The sequence below is a fragment of the Chlorocebus sabaeus genome, chromosome 21 (genome assembly GCF_047675955.1).
Source record: "Chlorocebus sabaeus isolate Y175 chromosome 21, mChlSab1.0.hap1, whole genome shotgun sequence".
Classification (NCBI taxonomy): domain Eukaryota; kingdom Metazoa; phylum Chordata; class Mammalia; order Primates; family Cercopithecidae; genus Chlorocebus; species Chlorocebus sabaeus.
The window spans coordinates 118,618,516-118,642,027 of NC_132924.1; the positions used below are offsets into that span (position 1 = coordinate 118,618,516).

The following is a 23,512-nucleotide window of genomic DNA, read 5'->3' on the forward strand; positions in this document are numbered from 1 at the left end:
GGCCGAGGCGGGCAGATCATGCAGTCAAGAGATGGAGACCATCCTGGCCAACATGGTGAAAACCAATCTCTGCTAAAAATACAAAACAATTAGCTGGGCGTGAGTCCCAGCTGCACGGGAGGCTCACACAGGAGAATCCCTTGAACCTGAGAGGCGGAGGTTGCAGTGAGCCAAGATCACGCCATTGCACTCCACCCTGGTGACAGAGCGAGACTCCATCTCAAAAAAAAAAAAAAAAAAAAAAATCACTATTTATAATTATATTCATAATAACAGTCTTTTTAAGGTATGATAGAAATGTAATGAACTACATATTTTAAGTATAGGATTTCGTAAGTTACGGCTAAATTCATAATCACAATCAAGATAATGAACGTAATCATCCAAAAAAGCATCCCTGTCTCTGCACAACACACCCCTCAACCTTCCTTCATCAAGAAAACAATTATCTGTTTTCTTACACTACCATTTCCAACGTGTTAGCTTACATTTCCAAAAATTTTATTTTATGATTTATACAGTATGTCTTCTTTCCATCTGGCTTTTTTCACTGAGTGTAATTTTTGTTAGATTACCTTATATTGCAGTGTGTATCAATAGTTCATTATGTTTTTATTGCTGAGTAATATTTCATGATATGAATACACTGCAGTTTACTTATCCATTCATATGTTCATGGGTGTTTGGGTGCTTTCCACTTATTAGCTATTGCAAATAAAGGTGCTCTGAGTAGTTTTTGTGCTAGCCTTTGCATGGACATATGCTTTCCTTCTTTTGGGTGAATATGTAGTAATGCAATGATTATATTACCTGGTGGTGCGTATTTAAATTTTCAAAGAACTGTCAAATTGTTTTCAAAACTATTTGTAGAAATTGCAATGCAAGAGAATTCCATGTATACATATTGTTCCCAATTCTTGTATTTTTAATGTTGGTCATTCTAATATATGTGTCCTGGCACCACTGATTTCTATTAACGACTACAGATGTTGAGTAATCTTTCATCGCTTAGTTGTCTGTAAAACTTCCATGGTTAATTGCCAAATAAAATTTTTGCTCATTTTTAATTGGATTGTTCCCTTACTATTGAATTTTGAGAATGTGTATTCTGGATTCAACTTCTCTGTTCGATGTATGATCTGCAAACATTTTCTTCCAGTCTGGGATAAAAGGTATAGTATATCTACACAGCACACCCCACTGAGGGGCTCAAATGTTCTTTTTTCCAATGATAAAAGTAAAGTAGTTACTTAAGTTTGTTCACTCATTTTCTGGGGAAACAAAAGACTAAGACTTATGCTCTGTTCAGATTCAGTTTTGAAATTTTGTAATTCTATGGAACACAATATTTATACTAAAATTTAATATATTTATATGTTTTTTAATGTAAGGGGTTTTTACAAGTCATATAAGAAAAATAAGAGACCCTCATCTTTCCAGTGTTACACACAAAAATAGGACAGAAAATACTTTCGGTATCTGCAATTAAACACATCAACATGAATGGGATAATCTAGCAGAGGCCATTATTTAGATACTTAATATTTGATTGAGACAATTTAGTTGTTAAAATCATTTTTACTTACTTGTAATGGTGTAAAAGCACATTAGAGTTATATTAAGATTGTAATATCAGGGATATAAAGACAAGAAAATTGAAAAAATCTACATTTCTTCCAGCAATGTTATCATAGCCATTTACTATTAAGTTTTAAAATATGTATTTATTATCAAATAATCAATCTTATTGAAAGTAAATTAATCACTTAATTGAAATAAGTGAGCATTATGTCTTATATAGAAGTTGATCAGGTTATAAGAATTCTTTCTGTTTGGTTGAAATATTCCATCTTAATATTTAATTGAGGGTATGAACCTTTACAATTGCCCTTTCTGCATCATACAAGGTATTCAAAATGATTGAGGACAGATTGAGCCGATGGGTAGGAACATTGCCTGACCTTGAGTAATTGCTTAAATACAAATGGTAAACTTGTGGTTGCTAATAATAAAGTCTGCCTTAGTCTTCCTCTATACTCTGTCATTTTTATAGTCTCAGTGGACAATATTTTTTCAAGTACTTCACTAATCCACAGAATTCCTGAATTCTGCTCACTGTTTAGACCTAAAGATATTTTCTCTGTTCTTCCCTCTTGACTGATGTCCTTCCATTTTACATTCATTAAGATTGTTCTCCATACAATGGGCTTGCAATTTTCTTAAGAGAAAACTCATTACCTGCTTAACAGTTACTTTTAAAAATGGAGGGTTAATACAAGTATTGAATTCCAATTTGTCTTTTTTTTTTTTTTTGTAGGAATCATGCTATTGAGGAAATCAAAGACTCTCCCTTGTCCGATAATATTATGAGTCTAAAATTAAAAGACATTTAATACCTATAAGGTCTCATTGTGTTTCTCTTACTGCATCTCCAACAATTGTTTTCATATTGATATCAATATTAATTTATTCACTGATACTTAAAAACTGTGCTTTCCTGTTCTTCCCCATCCCACTCCTTTTACTTGGCATTATTTAATACTTACGTCCACTCTCACTAGTCTTTCATCTCCATTTCCTTTTCTCTTAAATTTGATGTTTATATTTGTTTACACATTTAAAATACCTATTTAAAATTCTCAATAATATAATAAAATTTTGATTTCTTCCTCCCTTCTGAATATATTGAATCTTTATTATCTAAAAATCAATAAAAATCCAGATCTTACCCTTGACCCCTTCTTTTTAACCCATTTGTTATTTAATACTCTAAATATTTCTAAGATATTAAAACATAAAATTCATTTACTATTTACTTATATCTGAAAACAACAATCTGCTGTGTTTTCTTCCAATTGATTCCAACAGCTGAAAACCACTGTCTGCCTTATTATAATGATGTAGATATTTTTCTTTGAAAAGTCAAGCAGTGGGCTGGCATTACAGCTTTTCCTATGTGGGGTCACAACTCCCATGACACTCAGGGAAGAACACACTGGCAATGTCAAACACGTCCTCTTTCATTGCACATCATCAGTAGTTTCATAACGACACATTTCTGTTCTTCTTATATTCATATATTAGTTTCTTGAAGATATTTGTTGGTTTTGTTTTTCTCAGTGTTTCTAATTCTATTATTTTCATTGTTAAAAGAAGAAACATATGCCCTCTTCAATAGATTCCTTCAATATTCCAGCACCTGAAAGACTTCATCTCTTGAATAGAATCTACTCCATTTTTCTATTGACATTTTCCTTACTGCTCAGGAATTTCTTGTTTACATTTGTCCTGATTATTACTAGGCTATCTAGAAAGTTATTATTTTAAAATTTATTTGCTTTGAACTCCTTACTTAAATCTGAAACAGGAGAGTTCCTTGACCCCTTCATGAGTCCTGTGAAGGGGTTGGCTTGTTTACTCAGCCCACAGCTCTCAACCAGTCATGGGAGTGAGATCAAGCAAGCGAGTGTCTAGGAGTTGCCAGCAACCCCCAGAGCCCCAGAGGGTGTGTGTTACTTGCTGCTTTTTTAGTTTTGCCATCCATGGATGGCTGAAGTGTTAGCCCAGTGGAAGGTCAGTGTGACAGCCTCCTTCGCCTGCATTTGGGACCTTGTCTGGCTTCCAGGAGGAATCAGGTCACAGGAACAAATTGAAGGTGGTAATTGTGTAGGATTTTTATTACCGATGAAAGTGGCGGTCAATGGGATGGGGAGCTGGAAAGTGGATGGAGTGGGAAGGTGGTCTTCCCCTGGAGTTTGGTTATTTCCAGCTGAAGTCTTCTCTAAGGTTCCACAGTCAAGCCATCCCTCTGAAACCAAGCTGCTACTTCTCTTCCCTCCTTGTCTGCCACTCTGCTGCTAGTGGAGCCTGGGGTTTTTGTGGGTTCAAGATGCAGGGCAGGGCAGGCCAGGGTGGTTTTGGAAAAGGCGACATGCGAGCAAGAAAACAGGAATGCATGTTCTCACTTTGGGCCATGGGTCCAGGCTTGAGGGTAGAGCCCTTACCAGGGACCCTGCCCTTTTCTACCCAGTATTTCCCTGCCTCCTGTCTGTATCAAATCCATCATTTTTAAAACTTCCGCGCCTACATCTTGTGACTGCTAATTTTGTTTTGTGTAAACAGATCCTCATGTAACCTTCTCCAAAATGACATGTGGGAGATACATTTTCTGATTTCTTATGTTTCTCAAAACTGCTTTATTTTGCTATTTCTACTGATTGATTTCTTGGCTGGACATATGATTCTAAGTTAAAAATATTACTGCCTCAGAACTTTGAAGTAATTGTTACCTTTTTTAGTACCAAAGTTGCAGGTTTAAAAAAATCTGCTGCATTTATGACATCTATTGATTAATATTTTTTCTTAGTATTCTCTGGATGCTTTTGGAATGTTATTTTTATACATGGTGTGCTGAAATTCCTCAACTATGTCAGTGATGCACCTTTGAATTATTATTTGTATGTTGAGCTCAGCAATCAGTGGGCCCTGATATATCTACAGCTAGGTCACCAATCTTCAGCCCTGGAAGGTTGTTTCAGATTATTTATTTGGTAGTATCGCTTTTTTTTTTTTCCCTTAATGTTCCCCTTTTGAAATTCCTGTTGATTACATATTGAGCAATCTGGACCTACTATTTACCAATTCATTTTGTTTTATAGGTTTTCTCTTTTTTGTATTTTCAGGTGTATGTTCCAGAAGAACCCCTCAAATTTTCTTTTAATCTTCCTATAGATTTTCATTTTTAATTTGTTAACATAGTTTTAATTTCTAAAGTTTTACTTTTTCTGAGAGCTATTTTTTTTTTTATTCAGTCCTGTTCATGACTCTTGTTTTATAAGAGGCATCATCTAGAAGTCTTCTGAAGACATTTTGTGTTTTAAGATTGTCTTCTATCTGTGAATGATCTGTTTTTTCTTGGGGCCACATTTTTGTGTAATTGACTTTCTCCTTTCATGCTAATTTGCTTTATATGTCTAGTAATCTGTGGTTTTCCATTCAAATGAAGAAGTAAAGGATTAGATTACTTGAGTTGTTTGTCACGTATCTCTTAAGTTGTTGGGTGTTAAGGCTAGAATTTTCCATTAACATTTTTTTCTTGAATAAGGACATTCAATAGGGTAGTACAGAAGCACAGCTTGTTAATTGGCAAACTCTCTTTCATACTCAAATGGTGTAGAACTATCTTTAAAATGGAAGGCCCCACAGTTTCAGAATTAGAAGCACTTTACTTTGGAATAATAACACACATTCAAGCAAGGTTTATTCTATCTAGAATGTTCTTTATAATTGTTTTGAGATGGACTTACAATTCAATCAAGTTCCTGTCCGCCACCCTCGAAATTTCTTTTTACGGTCATGGAAAATGATATCTCTTTGTATTTTGTCACATTTTCAGTCCTATTATTATCTGTGCTCATTCCAAGTAGAAAAATTTTCTGAGTTCAAGCTATCCAATTCAGGCTATCCTATTTTTGTATCTGTCATCTGCTGTATTAGAATTTGAGAAATATATTCTATTTGAATTTTATCAATATGAGTTCATCTTTTACTTTTATAAAATTTATAGAATTTCCCCCAATATGTGTGCCCTCCACCCACTTTTTTTTTTTTTTACAGTTATGAGTTTATCCCCATTTTAATCATTTATGATTTCTATAGTCTTGGAGGTAAAATCTAGACTAACACATATGCATAATCTGCCATATTTCTATATAAGTATAAAGTATATATTATTCTTAATTATGAATTGGTATGAATAAGAACTTGAAAGTTGTTTATCAAAATAATTAAAACTGTAAATATGGAACTTGCAATTTTATTTTAGCAATTTATACTAGATGTTAAAATTTTATTCATATATAGAGTTACACAGATGTTCAATGGAGGGTTATTATAAAAGTTACATCAGTAAAGAAGATTTAACAAAGGGAGAGTATGTCATTAAAATATGGCACATATAATTTTAAGCTACAGAACTTATTTTTATAGTTGTACTCAATATTCAAGCAGTAATTTTCGGTTCCTTCTACTTTGTCATAAATATTATTTTTATAACATTATTTGATTACATTTACATTTCTTATTCATTTGGTTTATATTTAAATTGTAATTATTAACATAAGAATTTAAGACAGTGTAACAGAACAAATAAAATACAAGTATGGCTGGCCATAATAAATTTAAATATGCAAAGTTCATCTTACAGAGGCAGAGAGGATAGATACTAGCAGGAATGTGAGATACACTGATTTATAAAATGATGATCAAAGTTTGGTTCAACAATAAATAGAAGGTTAGACAAAAAATGATAACTTTTTGCATGAAATGAAACTTAAGCAACAATCTACCATGTGATTAATATTCAAAAATGTACTATTATATATATAATTTAACCTGATATGACGTAAGTCTTAGAATAATTGCTTTAAAAGTAATGCACTAAAAAACAAAGAAAAAAGAAACAAAACAAACAAAAAACACTATGCTTCTAAAGAGCTCTTACATTGACCCTATTATTTTGGGCAATAGTATACAGTTCATCAAAGGAATGTCTTCAATACAATACAATGATGCCCTATTTTATTTTTGGAGAAACTGTATCTCTTTGAGTGGAGTCTCATACATTCTGCTATTTTTCTCAAAATCAAACACTGTGTCAAGGGTTTCCAGGTTTGGAAAAGTTTTCTGGCTCAATGCAATGCTCTGCCAGACCCTGACTTCTCTCATGGTTTTGTAAACTCAGTTTCTAAACCTAGAGCCACAAGCCTAGATTTTTTCATTCTCTGTGGATGAGTTTTCATGTGATACACTTAAGTTTCCTTTTTTTTTGCTGATGAGCTTTAAATTGAAAGCACTCTAGTCTCCTCTACTTTCTTTAGCTTAGTATGTCATAAATGAGAAGTAGAAGACTACACTTTTTGGATTCCTCAAGTCTCCAGTTTTCTTGTAAAACTTGATTCAGTACTTCTCCGGAGCCCAGTAAGAGGAAAACTTTCAATGTGCTGCCATTTCAGGATTTTGAGGTGAATTCCATATAGACTTTAATTGAGCCAGAATGTGAACAAGATGAAGAAATAAAAATTGCGTTTTCAGGTATTCACTGCTTATGGGAATTTTATTTATTATATAATATATGATTTCTGTGTTTTTCAGTTTGGGCTATTATAAGAACGTATTACACACCAGGTGGCTTACAAACAGAAGACATTTTTCTAACAGTTTTAGAGGCTGGAAGTCTGGGATCAGGGTTCCAGTATGGTCAGGTTTTGGTGAGATCCCGCTTTCAGTTTACAAACTGTCAACTTTTTCTTGTATCCTCATATGGCAGAATGAGAGCAAGCTAGCTTTCTGGCCTCTTCATTTAAGGGCACCAATCCTATTTGTGATCTAATCTGCTCCCAAAGGCCCCACCTTCAAACACCATCCCATTGGGGATGATATTTCAACGTTTAAATTTGTAGGGGACACATATATTCAGTCCCTAACAAGATATTATTTATTACATGGGATATATCTCATGTATTATGTATGATATATATATTATATATGATATATATAATGTGATATTTCCCATCCAACTTTTTATTGGAATAATTACATATACAAACAAGATGAAATATTAGCCAAGAAAGAAAGAAATGGGACCCAGATAAAGTAAATCCAATAGAAAAAACCTGTAAAGCTGTGTATAAAAAATACTAAAAGAATATCTAATAAAATAAAAATCATTATTAATTTTCACAAAGTTGCTACACAAGGACAATGTAAAACAATGAATTGAATTTCTACATACCATCCAGTTAATAAATAAAAGTTGTAAAAGTCTATAATAATCACAGTAGTAGTTATAGCAAATATCTAGAAATGGTCCTACATTTATATATGTCTTCATAAAAAATTATGAAACAAATTGAGATAATTTAAAGAACTAAGAAAATGTACAAAATGTTACAATCATAGATTTGAAGACAGTAATTTAAAGATGGAAATTCTCCTTAAACTTCTTCTTAAATACAAATTCAATCAAAATTGTCCCAACAATGTGTTTCTATGTATTTTGGTATTTATAGAAATTTGTAATTGTATTCTGTATTTTAAGTGGATATGCAAGTGGCTAACAGCAGCCAAGCAGTCTTTTAGGTGGAAAGTCTTGCTCTACTCATAATGAAGCTATACTAAGACAATGTGGGACTAGTACAAGTATATAATAAGGAGCCTCCAGACAGAGTCTAATATACATAAACACTTGATTTATACATAAACGTAGCCTAGAATAACTGTAGACAAAGGTTTGAGGGAAAAACAGAACTTTAACCATATGTCGAACCTACACAAAATTTCATGTCAATTTCATGTCAGTATGTCTAACTGTGGAAACTGAAATAATAGATAATCTAGAGGATTATGTAGAAGTTAACCTCATTATCCTGGGTTAGGCTAAATTTCTTAAGGTGTTTTTAACCTAATGTTTCTCAAAGTTATTTCACTAGAAACTGTGTGTGTGTGTGTGTGTGTGTGTGTGTGTGAGAGAGAGAGAGAGAGAGTTTAACACATTAATATATTGGAAAAATAACTTTTTTCTGAGACCCTTTGGGAAAAGCTACCTTCAGTTCTGTTTTCTTATCAAATTAGCACAGGACAATCACCAGAATTCAAGGACCGTGATTATCAGGTGAAAAACTTTACAAGAACAGTTCAGGGTATAAAGCCTGACCCCAAACTGATAAAAATATCAAAGCAGGAAACTGCCAAGAAGATCATAAGATAATGTATTTTGGCTGTCCGTCAAGACTGATTTCTAGTGTAACAAGGTTAGCTGCGGTCAAGCATATATGGAGCAACTTATGTCATCGAGAAACTTGAACCAGGGAATTGCATAAAATTTCGTTTAGCTTTTCTGTAAGATGTTAGCAGTAGAAAAACAGTGATTAAAAAGTGTATTTGCAGCGGCGGCTGGGAGCGGGCCCGGGGAGGCTGAGGGGTTCGGGGATTCAGAGGGAGGGAGACTCTTGCCTCGCGGGAACCAGAGGGATGCCCTGGCCTCCGCGGAGACCACAGCGGAGGAAGAAAGATCGACGATAGAGCTGCGCCAAAGAAAGAAAGCCAAAGTCTTCAGAAAATAAGGAATCTGCTAAAGAAGAGAAAAATCAATGACATTGCAATTCCTGAAAGAGCTCCAAAACGAGCTTGAACAGGGAATCATGTTTCAGGGTGGCAGTGCCATGTATTAGACCTACCGTAAAGATATGTTAAAGGCACCTTCATTTGAAAGAGGTATTTATGAACTGGCACACAATAACCAGACTGTATCTCTGAAGATTCTAAATGCAGTGCAGCAAATGTCTCTAGATCCGGAACTTATTGCCAGTGTTTTATGTCAAACCACTGGTAGCAACGAGATTATTGAGCCAGTGTATTTCTATATTGGTGCTGTGTTTGGATTGCAAAGAATATGTGTTACTGCATTATTTGTTACAAGTTGGCTTATGAGTGGAACATGGCTAGCAGGAGTGCTTACTGTTGCATGCCTCATCACAAGAGGGTAGTAGATACAACAAGAATGGAATACTCCATTCCTTGAAGAGAAAACTGGGCACTACCATATTTTGCAAGCCAAGTTGTGCCCCTACAGGCTATTTGAAAAAGCAACTGAAATACTTATGGAGAGAGGTTTTACTACTTGTTGATTAGTGCTTCCACTTACGTATTTATGATGATGTGGTGTATGGCCGCTATCTCCTGTTTCTTCAAGCAGTCTCTCTATTCCTGCTCGGTATCTTGCCACTGGAGCAAAGTGACAAGGTTTATGAAGTTTATAAAATCTACATATTTTCTCTCTTTCTGGAATTTTTGCTGCAGTTTGGGAATCCAGCTGTGTTGGTATTTCCTTTGTTAAGTTTACTAGCAGCCTTAATGCTTGCTAAGTGCCTTCAGCTGAATGTGAAGAAAGACACTTTTGTAGCTAAAACAATGAAAGTGATTAATTTTTACTTGGTGTGTACTCTGACAGTGACATTGAATATTATAATGAAGATGTTTGTCCAGCACAAAGAGCATGGGCACATGCTCAAATTCCTTGAAGTGAAATTTGGACTAAATATGACTAAGAATTTTACAGTGATTTGGCTCCTCTGTCAAGAATCCCTGCAGGCACCTTCTCAAGACATTTTTTAAAAATTTTTATTTTTTGCAATTGATACTCTTCTTTATTACCTTTCTATATCCCAGTGTTAATTATTTGTTTTCTTTCTATACTGCAAGTTATTTTTAGGAGAATTAATACGAAGTTTCTGACAGAAATTGTTATTCTTGGCGATGGATGAATTGGAGAAAGGCCAGAAATAATTTATCATCTAATTCATACTATTTTATTGGGTTCTCTTGCAATGGTTATAGAAGGCTTGAAGTACATCTGGATTCCTTATGTGTGCGTGTTAGCAGCATTTGGTGTATGTTTTCCTTAACTTTGTATGACACTTTTCAAGTGGCTTCAATTAAGAACCATACACCCAATATTGTTGGTGGTTTGCAAAGAAGGTGACATGCTAACCTACTCAAAATATGGGTGATTTTGTCATGAGGTCAAATTTAACTTTCTCCATATGTGAATTACTTCACTAGAGTTTACTGGATCAGATCCTACTTTGTATATAAAATCAACCCTGTGATATCCTTCCAATTTTGAAAAAATAACAGAGCCTTCATTTCAAAAACTACCCAAAGTAAAATGCAGTTTTCTTCCACCTACTCAGTGTCTTTTGCAGATTGGAGTATGGACATTTGAAATATTGCTACTTCTTTCCCCCTCCTGCTCTTAACTGGATCCAGAGTTCTGTGGGAAATAGAAGATCAAGCAGTACTGTCCTTTGATAAAATGTGATATCTACCATTCTGCAATATTCCAAACAGGTGTCTTCCTTCCTACTGAGAGGTGAAGCCAGCTGGACTTCCTGGGTGGAGGGGGAACTTGGAGAACTTTTCTGCATAGCTAGAGGATTGTAAACACACCAATCAGTGCTCTGTAAAAACACACCAATCAGTGCTCTGTGTCTAGCTAAAGGATTGTAAATGCACCAATCAGCACTCTGTAAAATGGACCAATCAGCAGGACATGGGCAGGGACAAATAAGGGAATAAAAGCTGGCCACCCCAGCCAGTAGAAGCAACCCACTTGGGTCCCCTTCCACACTGTGGAAGCTTTGTTCTTTCGCTCTTCACAATAAATCTTGCTGCTACTAACTCTTTGGGTCCATGCCACCTTTAAGAGCTGTAGCACTCACCGCGAAGGTCCACAGCTTCATTCTTGAAGTCAGCGAGACCAAGAACCCACTGGAAGGAACAAACTCTGGACACACTACTATATGATCTTTCATGCTTTTACTGATTGCAATATTTTCCCTGTAAAATCTTCATTCCTTTATAATATTGATCTTTAATTTGAATATGTTCAGGGTCAGAATATATTTCTCAAACATGACATTCAGCAAATATGTAATGTGACATAATTGTTTACTAGAAGGAATTATTTCTACCTTTAAACAAATTTCTGAAAGTGTTTCATGATTTATAACAGCTGAAGTTTTACAATAAAAAGTTAAATGTTAGCTGAAAATATGTGGGATTAAAATTAAAATGGAAATTATATAAAGGTAAGTGATTTTTAAGGACATACATAAAGATATATCCAGAATTTTCATGATAATGTTCTCATCATCTGCTGCTTATATAAGTGAACACTTTCTTCATAATACAAAGTGCACAATATTATTGTATTTTATTTTTTATGACTACTAGTGATTAGTTTTTTCACTTATGCCTATCAATTTGATACTAATTTGATCATGATAAAACAATAACTGTTACCTGTAATATATTTTTAAATGGACATTTAAAAGAATGCTGTTCAGGTTTTTAGAAAAATATTGATATTGGGTATACAATTTATTCATGGTTTCTACTGAAGTATTAAGTAAAACATTAAATCTTTATCAGAATAAAAATATGTGCCCTAAAATGAGCAACAATTTCTGGAGATACATGCAGATGCTGTTAAACATACCTCTGCATACAGATGTATTTATTATAAAACACGAGTGATGTTATTTATGAAACTGATGCAGTCTTCGACATTCAGAAAAAATGATGATTATAATAAAATTTACAACATGGTTTCACAGTTTAAATTCTATGTTCCTTTAAGTTAAATATTTTTATATTTTTAATCATCTATTAAGAGAAACTTTAAAATAATTAATCCGGCCTTATTAAGAGATTCAGGATAGATGCAGCCTATGGATGTATCATTTTAATAAACTGGGTTACGTATTTAGTTTTTCCTTGTGCTTCTGCTCAGTGAACAGATTTTCAAAATTTTCACCTGTTAGAGTGCTGCACAAATTGCATTTTCAGTACTTTATTACCTTAGAAGGGAACATTACTTTATTGTCTTTATTTTCTGTTATATATATATTATAAAAGCACATGCATTCTTAGACTAACTCTAGGACGCTTTGCTCTTTTGGAGCTTAAGAATTGTTTGGGCCGGGTGTGGTGGCTCACACCTATAATCCCAGCACTTTGGGAGGCCAAGGTGGGCAGATCACAACGTCAGAGTTCGAGACCAGCATGGCCAACATGGCGAGACTCCCGTCTCTACTAAAAATACAAAAATTAACTGGAGCTGGTGGCGGGTGCCTGTAGTCCCAGCTACTCGTGAGGTTGAGGCAGGAGAATCACTTGTGCACGTGAGATGAAGGTTGCAGTGAGCTAAGATCACGCCATTGCATTCCAACCTGGGTGACAGCGAGACTCCGTCTAAAAAAAAAAAAGGAAGAATTGTTTGATGCTGATGTCATATATGTGACAGATTAGTTTCAGTCGTTCTCTTTTCACTCTTAGACATAATTTTTTTAACTATATTAAGATAGTTGCAGACAATGTGCTTCAGTTTGACTCTGTACATCTGAGCAGTGGGTCACTAGTATTTCACTTCAAGTCTTCCGAAAATATAGTTATTTAAGCACACAGTGAATAGTCACATGGTGGTCACTTGAGGATGTAAAACAATATAATTTAAAAGTCATCTTCCATCTTTTGAAGGGGAAATAGAACACCCTACTTTACGTTTAGTGTGAAATCTTTAATTGAATTTTTATTGACTCACATAATGAAAACGTGCTGAATTAGGTTTGGTGGTTGAGTTTTTTTGACATATTAGTAAGCTGCTTTTACTTCTTTTTGTCAACTTGTTTCTTAAATAAAATTGATCTAAAAAATGTTAAAAAATAAGATATATTTGCATAATTTATGCATATGTTGTTAAAAATATTCTAGGATTAAATTTATGCATATGTTATTAAAAATATTCCATGTTCACCCTTCTAACAGCAACAACACAGCAAATGTTGCAGCCTAAGCATTAGACATAGAGCACCACAGCCAAATGGCTCAGACCAGAGGCTAGAGATAACTTAGAGGCATCTTTCCTGCCTAGCTGACTGGGCTCCCTGAAGGAACCGTTAGACTTGCCCACAAACTTAACATGACCCATTCACTATTCTGATGCGTATTGCAAGATCTCTATCTCCCCCGGTCCCTATCCTCCTCCCTCTCCCTTTGTCTACCTAACTCCTCTTTCCTTCCTCATGTGATCCAAGGTTGGAGGACTGCCCACCCAACTCACTGCATCTTCCCTGCCAACAACCTGTAAATAATAGATCTTTGAACGTGATTCCTGACATGGTGGTGTGTTGAATTTGTGCCTTCCATCTGCAGAACCAGGGGCTACCCTAGCCTCGGTTTTCCCTGCTGTGCTAGGGGTGACACATGATTGGGTTTCCAGCACCAGAGCTGTGGTCAGATATGAGCCACAAGGGGTCTGCTGGTATAAGCAAGTTTGTCACGTGAAGGACCACCTGGTCACTCATTGGACAGCTGGGCATTAGGCCATCCACCAGGTAAAGGAAGCATCCTGTGAAAAACACTCTGTAAATACCCACAGCCAGCAGCTATTCATAGCAGAATTGCTAGCCATGTTGTACTAAAAGCTCAGTTTAGCTGGGGTATCTCCAAGTAATCCTCTTTAAAATAGATTATATGAAAGGCATTTTCATACCAGCCTCTATGTCTAGATCCATCCCTTATTTTTTCTAAAATATTCTTAACTTTTCTAAGCCTCACATATCTACTTTATAAACTGAGGATAATGCTAACTGCCTTTAATTAAATGATAGAGATGTGGATTATCTTACTGAAGCTATGTCCTTTAAATTAACATTACATGGTAACAAAGGAACACAACAGCCAGAGTCATGACTTAAATTTGCAAGCACAATGGGCATTCCCTCTATAGAGAGACTGGCACATGAAACAATCTATTAGGGATCCCATTCAAGGATAAGTAGCCAATCTTTCATGGTACAAATTGTTCACTTGATGTAGGTACTGAAACATTCCATTGACTAGAGGATTCTCGAAGTCATGTGACACAGACAGACTTCTCATGGGGAAGGACTGGTTCATCTCCACTGGGGCTAATGAAAGTAACGGTTAGCCTGTGTGTCTCTCAGTCATCACCCAGTCATGGGGTTCTGGGGGTGCATGCTTCCCATCTATGTAATACCTAATTTCCTACACTAGGCCTTTTCCATCCCCAGATTACATGTCGTTCATCTGTGTTCCCTTCAATTTCTCCTGCCGTTCATTTGATCACATTTTAATATAACACACTTGAAGGGTAGATATAGTTATCATAATATGCTTGAAAGATAAAATATTCTCATGGATTTTATTATTTGCTTTGATGTTAATAATTGTTAGAACTTTTATAAGTATGTGAATATCCCTAAACGAATGCATACTAAAAATGTAATAATAGCCAAATTCTTTAACATTTATGATGTGCCAGATATTGTGCTAAGTGCTTTACATGTATAATCTCACTGAATCCAATTTTGGGTAGCGTTACAATCATCCTTATTCAAATAATGAAAATGTGAAATTGAATATGCTACCCAGAGTCGCACAACTTTTAAATAAAGCCAGGCTTTAAACTAAGATTTGTTGAAATCTAAATTTCGAAATTGTTGTGCTTGACCATTAGATCATGCAGCAACCTGTATACCAACCACACAGTGAACAATGGGATTTCCAGAACTATGAGGTAAAATCAGTATGTGCAAGACATTTAGTTTAGAAAACCACAAACTGTTATTCATATGATGCCATCATCATATCATTAATTTGCTGGAAAAAACTAATTTCAAATTTGTATTCAAATTCTATTTCAAAACAATTGTAGAGTCTACTAATAAAACAATATAACCAATAAATAAAAAATAGGTTTGGATCATAAGCTTAGTTATTTGTCACTATATGAATTGGGACAGCTTGATGGGTCTGTGTCTATTATATTTTCAAAATGTTGCAAGGTGCTTGAAATGTTATGCATGGAATTTGAAGTTTGTATATACAAGTATCTCTTACTTTAATATTAAAGTCATATTAGTTAATAGTAATATTGCCTGGGATTGTAAATATTGCTTTAAATACAGGGTATGAAAATTGTTAACAATATTTAATAAAGGATTAAATGTACCTGCTATACTTTAGAAAGCTGCTGCTATATTTATGACTTCTATGAAGGTCACTCCATGTTTAGCAGCACTGTTTCACCTGACAAGGAACGCTCTGCCTTAGGCTCACTGAGAACTGCCTACTACTGTTGTCAATTTAACAAAATGTCACTATTACGCTTTCAAGAAAGCTTGTATTTTGTATAGTAAAGAGATTAAAATATAGAGAGATAATAGATCGTAATTTTAATAGAATCTGTTTTAAGAACATGATATAAGAATGTATGCTTAAAATCTCTCATGTTCATATCTATGTAATTCAAATAAATTAACAAAACATGCATATGTCAATATTCTTACTAAGTTACAATCTTCTTGCTATTAAAAGTGGATTTTGCATTAATGCTTGCAAGGCAAATTTCTATTAACCAAGACCACATCTATCATTTTCTAAGACATTTTTTAGAGAAGAAGCATAATCACTATCATTGGTGTGTGTGTGTGTGTGTGTGTGTGTAAATGTCATAAAATCCTGTGTATATTTTTGGTGACTATAAAAGTTTGAACATGTTGAGATTCAGTTCCTTTATGCTAGTGATTTAAGGGATTGTATACGTTGCTGAAGTCATAAAAAGTAGTGGACTAGAGCCTACTAACAAAAAAACACTACCAGGATGTAAATTAGATCCTTTGTAAAGGGCATTATTGCTACAAATATCCAAAATGGATTTAAAATTATAGGAATAATAGTGCATCACTTGATTCTCAGAAACATGGACATTTCTAAAGACATCCAAAAATCTTCTTCCTCAGTTCTCTAACTTGTTAAAAAATATGTTACTTTATGGAATCTGTTTAATAGAACTATATCTTAAAACATTATGATTTCCTATATTTAATCCTTTATTTGGAAAACTCAAACAAGCATAATTGAAGAATCATTAGTTTGTTTGAATATCATATATATCCATGCTATGAAATTATAGCAGTATTAAAGACCATAATATAATTAAGATTCTGACATATATTGGAGATATATTAGAAAATATTTTATTTAACCATTTTCTATCAAGGAACCAAAAGAAACTTTTTAAAACAGACATATTTTTACTAGTAAAAGATTTGACAGGTTTTTAGTCAAATTAAAATTCACAAAAGATTTTAAGTACTTACTATGTTTCAGTAACATGGAAGAATATAGGTAAGACATATGCTCTTGTATCAAGGAATTTATAGTCTGTCAAGATAAAGAGTAGGGTGGAGTAAGTTACAAGGAAGGTACCTAAAGCAGAATGTTATCACAGACTAAATGATAACAACTAACCCAGACCAAGCAGAAGGAGGCTAGGATGGATTTTAGGAATATCAGTATGCCAATCATCTGCTGCCCTGATGTGGTCTTTTTTTTTTTTTTTTTTTTTCTAGAGAATATAAACACAGCACCTTATACCTTGTAGTTAACTAATCATCCAGTGAATGCCTTTAACTCTGCACCTGTTAATACAGACCAAACCAGACCCATTTGATTTCACTTAGACAGAAAAAGAAAAAAGGTGTCATTCACTTTCCTGAAAGATATATCAATCCTCCAGCTCTCTCTCAAAATGTAAGGAGTAGGGATCTGTATAATTGTATTCTTTCAGAAGGCATCATGCTAGTTCCCTCTATTAATGGTAGCATTCTTAGTGGACGCTGTAAGCAGGATGTATTGAATATCTCAGAAGCCTTGGTAAGATACTTGTATGCCTGAAAATGAAAAATAGAACCCCATAAAAATTCAATGTCTGACCTTTTGTTTAAGTTTCAAGGTTTTCTTCAGTCTGAGCCATGAAAACATATCTGCTCCAAGGTAAATGGAAAGAGGCTATATCTGAAATCTACAACCTAGAAAATAGCATGGTGCCTTTCAGGGCTCTTTGAAGTCTAGAGGCAACATATAACAGTTTTAGGTATGCCACTGCAACATATTTACCAAGAAACTCTGAAGCTCACTGTTTTGACCTGGCCCGGAACAACACAAGGCTCTAGAATTCTTCAGTGCAAGGCAAAGTTGCACTCTCACTGGGCCATATGAACCAGGAGATTTAGTGGTATATGAAGGGTCTGTGGCAGTTGGTGTTTTATGGAAAAGTTCCCCTTTAGGAAAACTACAGCATACACCCTTACGATGTGGAAGTAAGCCACTCCATATTCTTAAGATAACTTTTATTTGTTTGACATACAAACAACAGCAGAAAAGTAATTTCTGGCTTGGTACTAGGTCCTACTAGCAGTAGAAAATTTGATTGGGATTACCAACATACCATGCAAATCTGAGCTGCCTGTCATGACCTGGCTGTTATCTGACCACAGAAGCCATACATTTTGGCATTTGCAATACTATTCATCGTCAAGTACAGGAAGTATATAATATTGGGCTTGAAAGGTCCTGAAAACACAATTAAGTTACATAAGAAAGAGGCTCAGACCCCAATACATCTACTTTTATTTTTAAATTTAATTTTAGTTTTCATTAACAAATAATAATTGCATATATTTATGGGGTACAATGTGATATTATGATACATGTATACATTGTGGAATGATTAAATCAAGCTAATTAACATATCTATTGCCTCACATACTTATGTCTTTGTGGTTAGAACATGTAAACTCTACTCTTTTTGCAATTTTGAAATATACAATAAATTAACTATAGTCACTATGTTGCACAATAGATCATTATAACTTATTCTTCTGTTTAACTGAAACTTTGTACCCTTTGAGTAACACCATATTTTCCCCTATCCATTCTGCCACCAGTGTTTGGTAACAATCATTCTGTTCTCTGTTTTTATGAGTTTGACAGTTTTGGGTTGCACATATAGGTGAGACCATGCAGTGTCTGTCTTTCTGTGCCTGGCTTATTTCACTTCACATAATGTCTCGTCAATTCATCTGTGTTGTTGTAAGTGACAACTTTCTTTCTTTATAAAGGCTTTCCATTGTGTATATCTACTCCATTTTCTTTATCCATTCATCCACTGATGGACACATAAGTTGTTTCCATATCTTGGCAATTGTAAACAATGTTGCAATGAACGTGGGAGTCAGATATTTCTTCAAGATACTGATTTCCTTTCCTTTAGATGTATATTCAGAATATATATCTGGATCATCTAGTAATTCTATTTTTAGGGTTTTTTTGCAGAAACCATAATGTTTTCCAAAATTGATATACTAATTTATATTCCCACCAACTTTACACAGGGTTCCTTTTTCTCCACATCCTTGATAACACTTTTATCTTTTTGATGACAGCAGTTCTAACAGGAGTGGGGTGATAACTTATTGTTGTTTTAATATCTCCCTGATTATTAGTGATGTTGAGCATTTTCTTCATATACTTGAGAGCCATTTGTATGCCTTCTTTTGATAAATCTCTCTAGGTGATTTGCCTGTTTTTTAGTAGGATTGTTTGTTTTCTTGCTATTGAGTTGTTTGAGTTAATTACACAGTGTGGATATTAGCCACTTATCAGATACAGTATTTGAAATATTTTTTCCCAATCTGTGGATGATTTCTTCTAATAGGTAATTGTCATTTGTTGTGCAGAATTTTTTTAGTTTGATGCAATCCTATTTTTCTATTTTTGCCTGTTGCTTGCTTTTGTTGCCCCCAAAAGCAGGGTCATATCCAAGAAATTATACACATGTCCACATTTAAAGCACTAATTCCTCTCCACAAACCCACACTTAAGGCTTTTTAAATTTCCCATGACAAGTTGTCTCAGGAAAAAGAAATGTATATTTGGTTTATAAATGGCTCTACATCTTATGCTGGTGCGTTAGAGTTATCCAGAGAAACAGAACCAATAGGATATATAAACCTAGAGTGAGATTTATTATAAAGAATTGGCTTACACATGTATTCAGGCTGAAAAGTCCCACCATCTGCCTTATGCAAGCTAGAGAACCAGGAAAACCTGGATGTAAATTCAAATTTCAGTTTAAAGACTTGAGGAGCGGAAGCGTCAACGGTGTAAGTTCCAGTTCAGTGGCAGAAGAAGATCTTTGTCTTAGCTCAAGAAGCCAGGTAAAGACAGAAAATTCAACCTTCTTCTACCTTTTTGTTCTATTCAAGTCCTCAATGCATTGGATGATGCTCACCCAGTGCAATCTACTTTACTCATTCACAAGTTCAAGTGCTGCTCTCTTCCATGAACACCCTCACAGACACATCCAGAAATAATGTGGTATAACCCGGTCTCTAGGAATTCTATGGCCCAGTAAAGGTGACAAATAAAGTTCACCATCATAGCTAGGAACACCTAAAAGTAGATGACTGTGGTATGATGTTCTTGCTCAGGCATGATGCAGAATAATGGTGAAAGAAAATCTTCCAATGGGAAGAACTCACAAGAGTACATCTAGTTGTTTAGTTTGCTTGGAAAAGAGGTGGATAAATGTCAGATTAATGCTGATTTATGAGCAATGACTAATAATTTGGCTGGATGGTGAAGGACTTAGAAGGAAAAATATTGGAAAATTGGTTACCAAGAGGCCTGGGAGGATGTCAAAGACTTCACAAAATGGGCACAAAAGCAAAAGGGTATTTTTGTCTTTTGTAAATGTCCGCCAAATTGCAACTACTACAGATCAGGCTCTTGGTGATCATACGGAAACGATGGCCCTTTATACAGAAGGTCAGCAGACCTTCCTGCCCAGCCATGCTAATCATTGCTGAAAGGGCTGATGAACCAAGTGACTGTGGAAGTAGCTATGGAAGCAGGCTTGAACTCAACAGTGTGGATTATGTGCTATAGCTATTGGTGAATTCCCAACACGTCAACAACATAAAGTGACACTGAACCACCAATATGATAATGTTTCCCAAGTGAACAAGCCAGCACCTGGTGACAATTTGATTGTATTGGGCCACCCATCATAGAAGAGGAAACAATTTACTCTTCTTGGGATAAAGGATTATTCTGGAAATGGATTTATCTTCATTGCCAACAGTGATCCTGCCAAAACACCATTCATGATTTTGGAGATTGCATTACTCACTCTCAGAAAATTTTCCACTGCATTTCTTCTGAACAAGGGAATTATTTTAAAGCAAATGAACTGTAACAATAGGTCTTTGCCAATGGAATTCATAGTTCCTACCATATACCCCGGCCCTGCCTAATCGAACAGTGGAATGCACTACTGGCCTGATAGAGTCGAGGAAGGGGTTCAGAAGACACTTAGAACACCTTTCAGGTATCAGGTTATATCCTATATGCAGAAGCTAAGTTCCAGACCTGATATACCAAAGACGCTTCTATTTCTCCCATAGCTACACTTCATGGGTCCAGGATCTAAGGAATGGAAATAGGAGCTTTTCTTTTATTGCTATACCTAATGAACTACAACCGCGGCCTCTAAATAGTTTAGAAGTCTTACCTGACTAAGGAGAAATGTTCTTACTAGGGATATGACAGGGACAATGTCAGAGGGAAGATAAGAACTATATTTCTCAGAATATCTTATCCTAAATGTTAGAGTTTGCCAACAAGAAGAAATTGCATGAGACTCTAAAGGCAGTGAAAAGCCAAATCCACAGTTTTCTGGAGGTGATTGTACCCAGATAAGGATATTTATTGATTACAAGTTCTTTCATTACCCGTTTTACTCATTTTTGTCAAAATCCAGTATTCAATATACTGTGACATTTTATTTGCTTGTATCTTGATATTTTAGTTTTACAGTTTACTGACTTGTTTCATTGAACTATTATAATAAAGAATTATGAGATCTCATATTATTATTCCTTATTTTCAATAACTTTACTGGGTATTTAAAAACCTTACCAATCCCTCACATTAATAACAGGTCAAAATCTCAAATTATAATCTTCCATTCAAAACTTTTCCCTGTGTGCAATAGCATCAATAGTCTATTAACATCTTAAATACTGTAAGAAGTCCAGTTCAAATCCTCCCTCTTCCATGAAAACTTTTCTTACCACTGTTTTTCTCTTGATCTATAATTCCCCAGCCCACAGCCTATGTCACACAATACACTGGCTACATTTTTCCTGAAACATATTGAGCATATATTGTGCTATTGAAATGCTACCTGTACTAAATGTTGCTGGTGAGACTTGACAGAGAGAAAATGGGGTCCAATATGCCCCTCTGAAAACTTCTTACAACCTATCCTATTTCACCATTAATAAATTTATTAGAAAAAAAACCAAAGGTTGATTTTCAGATAGACTATTTGGTCATCTTCAGAGATATTAAACAAGAAGTGAGTCACTCAGCTCAGGAAAGTCAGGCTACTCCATAGAAAGTTAGGTCATTAAACACAAAAGTAAGAGGTACAGAGCCCTGGTAGTACTCTGACAATTCCCATTCCATTGCACTGTGAAGCATCTGATTGAATCCAGAAAGAGATATCGAAATTAAAAGCATATGCAATGTATTCCCTGGAGGTCCAGGATGCCTCCCCTATGTGGCAGCTGCTAGAGCTCTATCTTACACACCAGCAACATCTGCTGAGAGTGAAATGGAGTGATGTAAAAGACCCATAACATCACCTCTCTTAATTTTGCCTCAGGCTGCATGTCAACATTTATCTGTTTGTAAGTGGTAATGATTGAAGGATTTATGGTAAGAATTTCAACATCACTTTATAGTCTTCTGTGGAGATAGAAATCTAAGAAAAGAATTTTTGATAAACTAGTCCATCCTTGAGGAGTGATATTTCATATCCATTTATTGCAAATATGTGGTTTTCAGAATGAAATAAAATTCAGCCCAGGAGCAGTCAGAGAGCAATGAAAAGAAACAGCAGGCTGTGGTTAGAAAAGAAAGCTTAAAAACAGTGTGGACAATTCCTTTTTCTGGTTTTAGCAGCTTGTATTTGCTCATTTCTCCAAACCCTTTTCAGACCTGGCAGGTAAGCGTGAGACTGAAGATTGCACAGCAACAAAAATTACCTTCATGGTTACCAAATATCACTGAGAATAAAAGTGTTGTTCTGATTGTTAATGGAGCCCAAAGTACCCCCAAAAGAGGCTTTGAGGAAAGTTGATCTGAAAAGGAAAGAGATACCCAGTCCTTATCCCAACTTGACTCTTAATAAATTTTCTACTTCCTGTGGACAAAACTTCACTTTTGTGACATGATAAACAAAATCTTATGATGAAAAGCCAGGACGAAAAGAGTGCCTCTGCCAATGATTTTTAGGACAAAAAATTAAAAAAAAAGAAAGAAAAAAAAAAGAAAAGAAAACCTAACCTAGCAGTTAGTCGTAAAGGCTAAACTGGATTTTGTTGCTAGTTTCAGCTCTACTACAGAGAAGATCTTACTGAGTCATTTGATAAAGTCGCTTTAAAAATGCCATCAACTCTGACATAAATATAATCCAGCCCTAGCTAGAGACATTTTGCTATTTATTCCAATAACAACTAGATGCACATAACTAATTAGCTAAAAATATTTATTTTTCCATATTCGTAACCATTACATTAGGTGAAAAGGATAAAAACTTTACCTTGGAATCTTATAGAATGTAGTATAGAGTTACAAGTTTGGGATTTAAACCAAAGTCTCAAAAATGGCTGTAATAAATCATGCTGCTGTAAAGACACATGCACACGTATGTTTATTGCGGCACTATTCACAATAGCAAAGACTTGGAATCAACCCAGATGTACATCAGTGACAGACTGGATTAAGAAAATGTGGCACATATACACCATGGAATACTATGCAGCCATAAAAGAGAATGAATTCATGTCCTTTGTAGGGACATGGATGCAGCTGGAAACCATCATTCTCAGCAAACTATCGCAAGAACAGAAAACCAAACACCGCATGTTCTCACTCATAGGTGGGAATTGAACAATGAGATCACCTGGACACAGGAAGGGGAGCATCTCACACCGAGGCCTGTTGTGGGGAGGGG

The 23,512-nt window shown here is 35.0% G+C and overlaps 1 pseudogene; it reads left to right on the plus strand.

Moving 5' to 3' along the window:
* The first annotated feature begins 3,546 nt into the window (after positions 1-3,546).
* LOC103227166 (probable C-mannosyltransferase DPY19L4) overlaps positions 3,547-23,512 on the plus strand; it is a 73,548-nt pseudogene continuing 53,582 nt past the window's right edge.